Source organism: Telmatherina bonti, assembly GCF_933228915.1.
Source record: "Telmatherina bonti genome assembly, chromosome: 15".
In the NCBI taxonomy this organism is placed as follows: Eukaryota; Metazoa; Chordata; class Actinopteri; order Atheriniformes; family Telmatherinidae; genus Telmatherina; species Telmatherina bonti.
In genome coordinates this window covers 7,066,782-7,075,809 of record NC_136613.1, presented here as the reverse complement: position 1 = coordinate 7,075,809, position 9,028 = coordinate 7,066,782, and positions in this window count along the sequence as shown.

The following is a 9,028-nucleotide window of genomic DNA, read 5'->3' as shown; positions in this document are numbered from 1 at the left end:
AAAGAGCTTCGTGTTTGCACCATTTTTAGTTATTTTAGTCTTTCAAATCACGATACTAGTTGAAAGATATTAAAATGACTGAACAGCAAAGTAGGTTTTTAAAACTTTTTTTTTCCTGAATAAAAAGCGCCTAATGGAGAATCGTGTGGCTCGGATGCAATAGAAGCCGTTGCGGTTTTCTTGCTTTTGGATTATTGCAGCTGCTAAGCTACATTTAAAGCTATGGTAGGTAATGTTGCTCAGACATTTTATTCTGGGTGAAGTGGTTCCTCGTCCTGATAGTAATCTATACATTCTGTAATCATGAACGGTAAGAAATATAGTTAGACCCCTCAGTTTACTGTAAATCTGTAAAAACTCTGACCAATCCAAACGTTCCGACCCAAATGGAGTTGTTCATTTCTTATATTTGGTAAGCGTCTTCTCCTGGCTCCCCTCCTCCCCCTCCAGCAGCGCATACCTGATAGCCACACCCTGCATATAAACAGCGTGTTAGGATGAAAATACAAAGTAGTGAAGAAGAAACTCGGAAGGCAACATGGCTGAGAAACTGCAGGAAGGATTTCCTGACCCGGCTCGGTTTATTTGCCGCCTCCTGCTAAACAGCCGAGAAAATCCTTGGTGGAAAAAGCTGTGAATAAAAAAGCCTCGGATCATGCAAAGAGCAACACCAGAGGGGGAGGAGCCAATACAGGGTGCCACTTGCACATCTAGTTAGATCACCAACATCACAAACATAGAAAAAAACCCCAAAACAAAACGTATACATTATTCCAGTTGTATCGGAATTCCGATGTCATCAGGTAGTCGGCGTTCCAGTTTCACCAGCCTCAAAAGAAAAAAAAAAAAAAAAAAAAAAAGACTCCTCCTCCAAAACTGCCAATGTGCAACGTACGAACACCAGAGACGTAAGCTCATTATGATTAAACCACACATATTGACACAATGTTTCACAAACAAGCCAGCAGCAACAATATTATAGATCACAACTCAATCCTTACATTAATAACTTAACAGAAACTAAATGCATTGTAAAGAATTTTAAAACAATGTACTAGAAGCGGTTCTGGGCGTAGCCATCTCATCAATTTCCCAGGATGGGAATTCTAAGATTGCTTTGTTTTGCAAAAATGTCTTTAACGTCTGAATTCTGAGGACAACTGGAATGCACAATTAGCACAGGAAGAAGGGAGGGGGGGCAGTTTAATTTTTACATATAAAATGTGTTTATCGTTAAAAACACCCACTGTGGATTGCCCTTATGTGGTTGTTGTGGTCCACAGAGGTCAACGGCACACGTCTGGCTCTGCATTCCATTCTTCCCAACATGAACTTTCACCCTTTCCTGTCCCAGTCTTCCTCTGGACTTTTCTCCTCTGAAAACTTGATGATTTTCAGGATTTTTCTCCCTCCTAAAAAAGATATTCCAAAGTATTTTACATACTAGAAAGTACGGAAGCTCAGAGCGGTCGTGCTCGACTACTAAAACGAGTTAATTTTCTCATTATCTCGAGATAAGGAGATCCATGCGGTTAGATCCATCCTGTTGAGGTGTAGTTAAAGATGATCCTGGCTAAGCTCTCATCCATGTGGACGGACATTCAATGTTTCAAGTAAAGCACTTTGAATTGGCTCATGCATGAAAGGTGCTATACAAATAATCTTGTCTTGCCTTTTGAGAGGAGGAGTTTTTTTTTTTTTCCTTTATAATGATGCAAAAGGTCCCAGAAACTGCATGTGTCAAATATAATAGATAAATCTTCATTGCGTTAACACAGCTGGAACCCTTTTCTGTGGGTTTGAGCTTCACCTGGTTTACCTGAACCTGTAAAAACCACGACTGAACCCAGGAATCGTTCCTTTACTAATGAGGTCTAATAGCTTCTACTAAATCCTGTTGAAGATTCCTATTTTACACTTTAAATGACAAAAACAGTGAGAGGAGGTCACCAAATTCCTGAGATTTAGCTTTGAGGGATAAACTGACAACGATTTCTGGCATTTTATTCCAAACATGCTGACAAACCTGAAAATTTGAATGTACTGGTGAGTATGGTGGAAGTCTGAGAGGATCCGTAGAGCTGCCAAGACCTCTTCCCAACAGGAACATCTGCACACACCAACCAACAAAGTTGTTCAGATATTTTAGTCTTTAAATAAACCAAACTTATAAACTAAGACGTGACCAGATTATGATTATGGACCCAAAAGTCTCTAAAAATAATCATCACAAACATCTTTTAATCTTAAACAATGATCCCAAATAGTTAAAAGATGGGACAACATGCTTCCATCATGACAGTAATCCAGATGTGCATGTCTGTTAAAGGAGGAAATCTCGAGCTTGCAGCCTCTTCTGTTGGTTTGGATTGCTTTACGGCTCATTTTAGGATTTTGGGTTTGAAACCATGAAGCTAACCAAGCTGCAGATAAACTCTCCCAGTGCTCTGACTGGACACACTAGCCATGCATAAAAATATACATCCTGTGAGATCATACACCAAGAATAGGTGCATTTTAAAGGGTTGCAGGTCAAAGCAAAACTAAAAATCCTGCCTGTGAAAAAGCCAATCCTCCCTCCTCCCAGCAGTAAAAGCCACCACTATGTATCAATCACGGCGGTATTTGGATGCTTTTTAATGTCACTGCCTAGGTAAACCAGAGGGCCTTGAATTGTTTAGCACACTAGAGCATTCGCCAGATGCATTCGCACATAACGAGAGGCATGTCCATCCTCCTGTCATGTGCTCTTCATTTCCATCACGCCATGTCTGCCATGTAGACCCTCCCTCTGCATCCTCTCAGTCGGAAGCCATTTCAAAGTGTTTTCACCCATGTCCGCTGACACAGACTGGCTCTGCAGCTCGTAAAGTCACATGCTGTGGTGGCAAAAGGTCAGCTGCCTGTCTGTCCAGCCGCCTGACATCATAGGGAACTTGCTCCGGTTTTGCATTGTCAGGCTTTTCCTGCAGAAAGGAATCCAACCAGTAGGCTTGTCTCATGCACGTCTCAGTGTTTCTCGCTGGACTCTAAGCCTGTTCTCGCCCTAAAGTTAGTCTGATGGGAGAGAAGATTTAAAAGCTTGTCTCTTCACCTCTGACTTCTAGTCACAAACAGAAATACCACGAGGTCACCTGCTGTGGTTCTGTCACCTGCACGATGGCTGTCATTGAAAAGTGAACTATTTTTAGGTGCTGAACCAAGGTTGACGCAGCCATTGCATGCGTGACTGAATAATTCCATTCAGGCTGTGGCGGTAGTGTGGGTGTTGAGTTAATTATTCCATAACATACTGTGCACACTACATCTGCCTGTTAAATCCTACTTTCCTCCAGTGTCTTACTTTAAACTGCAATATTGGAGTAAAAACTTCAAATTGACCTCAGTGTTATACCTCTTACTCTATACTGAGCATCCTGCTGTATTTTTGACAAGCTGGCATCATTGCCAAGGACGAAGGTTTGATTTTTGATATTAGCAGGGACATAAAAGATGCCCCAGAGAGGAAGATGTTTTCTTACACATATGTTAAATGTTGATTTGCAGTATCATGTACTTGGACAGAACAGAAGTTTATATTTCAAAATGTTCTATTCAGGGACTGACAAAGGTTTTGTTGTTTCATTTCTTGATGAAACTGAAAGGATTATTTAAGATAAGCCTTTATTTGTCCCATAGTGCAGAAATTTAAGAGTTGTGACTCAGTTAAAGAACAGCTGGAGAATAAAAAAACATGCAATATAGTTTAAAATCTAACAATAGACTTAAGAACAGACTTAAATCTAACACTAAATTTAATCATTTAGCTGTAGACTTCACTAGTGTTCAGACAAGAAAGCTGTTTGCATGATGGTAACGTGCTTTTATCATGCAGTACAAGAAATACACAACTTAAATTCATCAATCAATCAAAACTTTACTTATAGAGCACTTTCACTTAGCACAAGGTAACCAAAAGTGTTAGAGTCCTAGGGTCTACTAGAAGCATCAATCGAAGAGCTCTAACAGGACGATGACGCTGCTGTGGCTCAGTACGAAGGTGCCAGACCATTTAAACATTCAAAAGCCAAAAGTAAAACTTTAAAAACTTCTCTAGAAGAGACAGGCAGCCAGAGAAGAGAAGGTAGTGCTGGGGTAATGTGCTCACAGCCTTTTCCCCGTTAACAGGCGGGCAGCTGATTTCTGGACCAGCTGCAGGCGGCTAATCCCAGTGGTATACTGGTTAATCCCAGTATAAAGTGAAAAACAAAACTTCTAAATGCACAGATATGTCGGCACTAATTGTTGTGTATCCCTTTGTAGTGTTGTAGTGCACTTCACAGAGGACAGGGGTTTGACAGTGCACCGTTATAGTTAGAGTGCACAGATGCACTTTTACCATGGTAATTTTTACTGTTTCATTATGAAATGTTGAACCTTTGTATCTTTTCGCATTATTTTGTTTATTCCACATTTGTGGTTCTTGTTAGTCCAGGGCCTCCAGATGGAAATTAGAGTGATAATCTACTAGGCATATTTTTTTGTGATTAATGCTGATGTACATTGTCCCTGTCAAATAAACTAAATAAATTAAAAGAAAAAAAAGTTTCAGTAGTCCAGTATAGAGAAGATAAAAGCATGAATGACCCTTTCCAGGACGTCATGAGGAATATAAGGCTTCACTTTACTGATGAGCTTTAAGTGATAAAACTAAACTGGACCACTGCACTGACACGTCTGTCAAATTTAAAATCAAAATCAAAGATAACACCAAGATTTTTAATAAATAAAAAAAAAAAAAAGGGGGGGGTAAAAGAGTCAAGAGAGCCAACAGCACTGCTGCATCTTGCCAGCAAGTTAATTTTCCTAAAAGTCATTACTTCAGTTTTATCCCTATTTATGCAGAGGAAGTTAAGCTCCATCGACGTTTTAATGTTCCTCAAACAGTTCTGCAAATTTTTCTACACACTGGCTCCAACAGACTTTAAAGGAAAATTAATCTGAACGTCGTCAGCTTAACACATATTTTTGAAAAATGGGTAAATATAGTGAAAAGAGGATGGGACCTAGGATGGAGCCTTGAGGTACGCCATGTTTAAGTGTTTCTTCTGAAGAAAACTGCCCCAGATGTACCGAACAGCTCCTGTTACATAAATAGGACTCAAACCATTTGAGTACCGTACCATTCAGACATACAGACTGCTGCAGGCGCGATAACAAAACATCATGATCTCCTGTGTAAAAAGCAGCAGTGAGATCAAGAATAATTAAAACAGCAGAAGCTCCAGAATCAACCGTTGAAAGCAAATCATTAAGCTTTGCTGCGCTCGATGTGTTTCAAGCCATAGAGGTTTGGTTTCAAGTTTTAAACTTCAGATGCTTTCAGAGCCTGGAAGTTTTTTGTTTTTTTTTAATGTGTCAGTTTGCTTTAAAGCTGGGTACTCGATTCGTTCCTACGATGTCCGTAATCTAGCTGGTTTTCCCTGCTCCAACACAGCTAACTCAAACCAATGAGTCATTGCGTAGAACATTATAGGCTGTTGGATCCATTTAATTTTATTCTGGCATGTTGAAGCTGGAATACATAGAAAACCTGCTGCTGCTTTAAAGTACTGTTGCTCCTTTTATGAGACTTCATGCACGATCATGGAGGCGTCATCGTGAAGGTGGAACTGTCCATATCGCCTTCCGGGTCGAGTTTGATCCAGCTGTTGGGATGCCCTCACACACAGTTATGCAGTAGGTCCCTCCTCTCTGACTCACAGCCTCTGGTATGTGATAATGGAGCAGTGAACATGCTGCCTCACTCACCAATACTTGGAATTTCTGGTGGTCCAACCAAAGCGGAGACTGGCACAAAATTTAAAGCAGACACTGCAGCAATAAACTCCTTCTGGTCTTTGGTGTTTCTGGAATATTATGTTACAAGCCATTGTTAGTCACCAGCTTGGTCTTAAAGTTTTACGTAACTGTCATGATTCACTTTGAGTCATAAAGCATCAACCGCGTTGTTGCTCAGTCTCGCAGCGGTTGTCGGTGTGTGTATAGAAGGTGGTTTTCTAAACGTGTGTGTGTGTGGTCAGCCATGTTTATATCCATCAAACCCTTATTATTGCAGGAACATCTTCTGTTCTATTTCAAGTCTCGGCCAAATCCAGAGCTAAAATAAGATGATCAAAAAGAAAAAGAAAAAAAAAAAAAAGCCCTTTTTTTTTTTTAAAGCAAGCTCTAAGACTTAAATTATTATCAGGACTATGACTTGTTCCGCAAACTAAAGGAAAGGCTTGATGGTACAAAGCTTATTTATACGTTTCCTCAATCCTTATCACAACAATTAGCAGCCATGAGCTCATTTGACCAATTCTGTAGCGCTCCTGATTATGACATTGACGAAGCGAGGGGATGGCAGTTTTCAGAGCTGGCAGTGAGCAGTGTAGCGGAATATGCCTCTATTAATTTATCAATAATCTGATTACCTCGGGGAGCACCACTCATCCTTTATAAATTAATACAAGATTCAGGTCCGGATGAGACAAACATGATATAAATCCAGCCTCTATTCTTTTATGAAGTGAATTCTTAAGAACGAGCAACCCAGAAATCTTGCATTCAGAAATTATGACAAGAGCGGATGAAATGATCCCACATATTAACAGCAGGAATGTTGGAGGTCAAGTTGTTAGGTGCGAGTAGAGGTGGAAAAATATGGAAAAATGGTCAAAGTGTCTCTACTTTGGTACTTGAGTAGAATTTAAGCTAATCTAAAAATCTACTCGATAAAACGTAAAAATGTACTAAAACTATGTAACTGGGTTATGGATTCCATTTGGTGCTGGTGGTTGGGTTTCCCACTGTGTTGGTGTACGTGAATGCACCTTCGGAAATGAGCCTTCGCCTTCCCTGTTGTATCCGGCAGTACGTGATTACTGATGGCATTAAACGTGTGCACACCAATGCGTTTCAGCGGCGTTTTGTCTGAAAGGAATGAGGGTTGGAGATGGCGTCTTGAGCCCTGCTTTAAATTGTAGATCGAGTCAGTAGATAAAACTGTATTTAAATGTAAGACTGTTAATTTTGACGTGAGATTAATCTGTTTATTCCTCTATGTGCTGTTTGACTCTGCTGCTTATTTATGCTCTCAATAGTGCCTGATTTTCAGTAACGTGCTTACATCTTTGAGTAAGTTGTAACTACATTTTTATGAAAATATTGCACTTAAGACTTTTTTGCCAGGTTACATGAACTATTTAGTTTCTTTGCCAATGTCTGGTTTTGTTACTAATTAGGTTTGTTGTGTTATATTTTGTTGTTTTTCTTTAGGTCCACAGTTTACGTAAGCAGTGTCTGTTTGGTGCTTTATGCTTTTATGGTATCAGTGATATTTTAAAGAATTGTTGTATTATAAGTCTTTTTTTCAGCTGTGGTTTGTTAAATAAAATATTGTTTTTACCACTTATTTTAGATTAAGTTCCTTTAGTTACCACCCCTTCGTGCTTTTGTGTTCATATAGGGAACCATGCTTTTTATATATCGTTATTTTAGGTTTTGACTGATCGTGAATCGTCCTAGTGAACTTTATTCAATTCGTACACCATCGATGAACATAGAATTTGGTTTTTTATAAGTAAAACTTACTAAGTTACTTTCAATTATCTGATGTAAACAAATTATGAGTCATAGATCAAATCAACACTATTTAAAATAAACTTTAAAACAGTTAATCTGTAGGTGCGTTTCCGTTCCACCTAGAATTGTACAAAAACTAAATATTGCAATAAAAATGCTTATGGAAACACCTACATTTAAAAGAAATAAAAAGTCAAATATCGCTAAAAGGTTTTTATGCTCTTGTGAGGTGGTTTTTCAGATATTTTGATATAGAAATATATTGCAAAAGTGTAATGGAACAGCGAATTTCAGAGTTTTAGAAAAGAAAAAGAGAAAAGCTTCAAAAAGCCGTATTAAATTCTTGGCAGCAAGCAGAAAACACCAAAATAACACCATGTGGCTACCTTGCGTAAGACGCAATTCTTGAAAAATCTCGTCACCAAATGAGATTTTACAAGAACTGAGGATTATGCGCTAAACACTGTGGAAACACCTGCAAATTGCAATTGTTTGTCAAAATTTACAAATATCGCTTTCATTTTGTGAAAAAAATGTATTGGAAACGCAGCTAGTGAGAATTCTGTACAAACCCGCACATGTCCACATTTTCCTTTCAGTGGGCGTCAGACTTGACCAAAGTAGATTAGCAGCGGAGATGGACAATCCGTGATGTCCACCATAACGCTTGTTCAGGCTGATGTTTATTCCCTGCAGTTTATTTTGTTTTTATATTTAGGTAACAGGAGTGTTTCCAATATGGTGAAGTTAAATACTTGGGTATAAAATTGTACTTGTGTAAAAGTTACTTAAAAAATGACAAATGACTCAAAAACCACTGCGATACACTAATGGGAGTAAATGTAATCAGTTACTTTGCACCTCTGAGTGCTTGTAGGACTGTTTGAAAGGATGATGAGAAATTGTAAAAGACTTTGAGGAAAACTCTGAATGATGGAACAGGTTCAGCTGGTTTTTCTTCTTTTTAGTAAATTAAGGATAAATTAGCAAGTTAACCCTTTAGGTGCCAAAGTTGCAAAACTGTGTCAAGATTCGGGTCAGAGAGAGCTTAAACCAGGTCTTGCTTTCCATCGTGAGGTGGCAGAGATGTAAATCTTCAGTGTAACACAACTGGTAGGGAGTGGAGAAGGTGGGGGGAGACAAGGGAGGTGGTCTAGTCAAAGTTTGTGCAGAAATTGTATTTGGAGCCGAGAGTAAAGTGTGCATTGTCCGGATTACAGAGAACGCAGGAACATATTGGAAATACTTTCTCAGCTATTGGCCATCTCTGATTGGACTGCAAAAGTGATGCTTCCGTTGGAAATTACGTACGTGAACAAACAAATGGGAGATGACATATATATATATATATATATATATATATATATATATATATATATATATATATATATATATATATATATATATATATATATATATATAT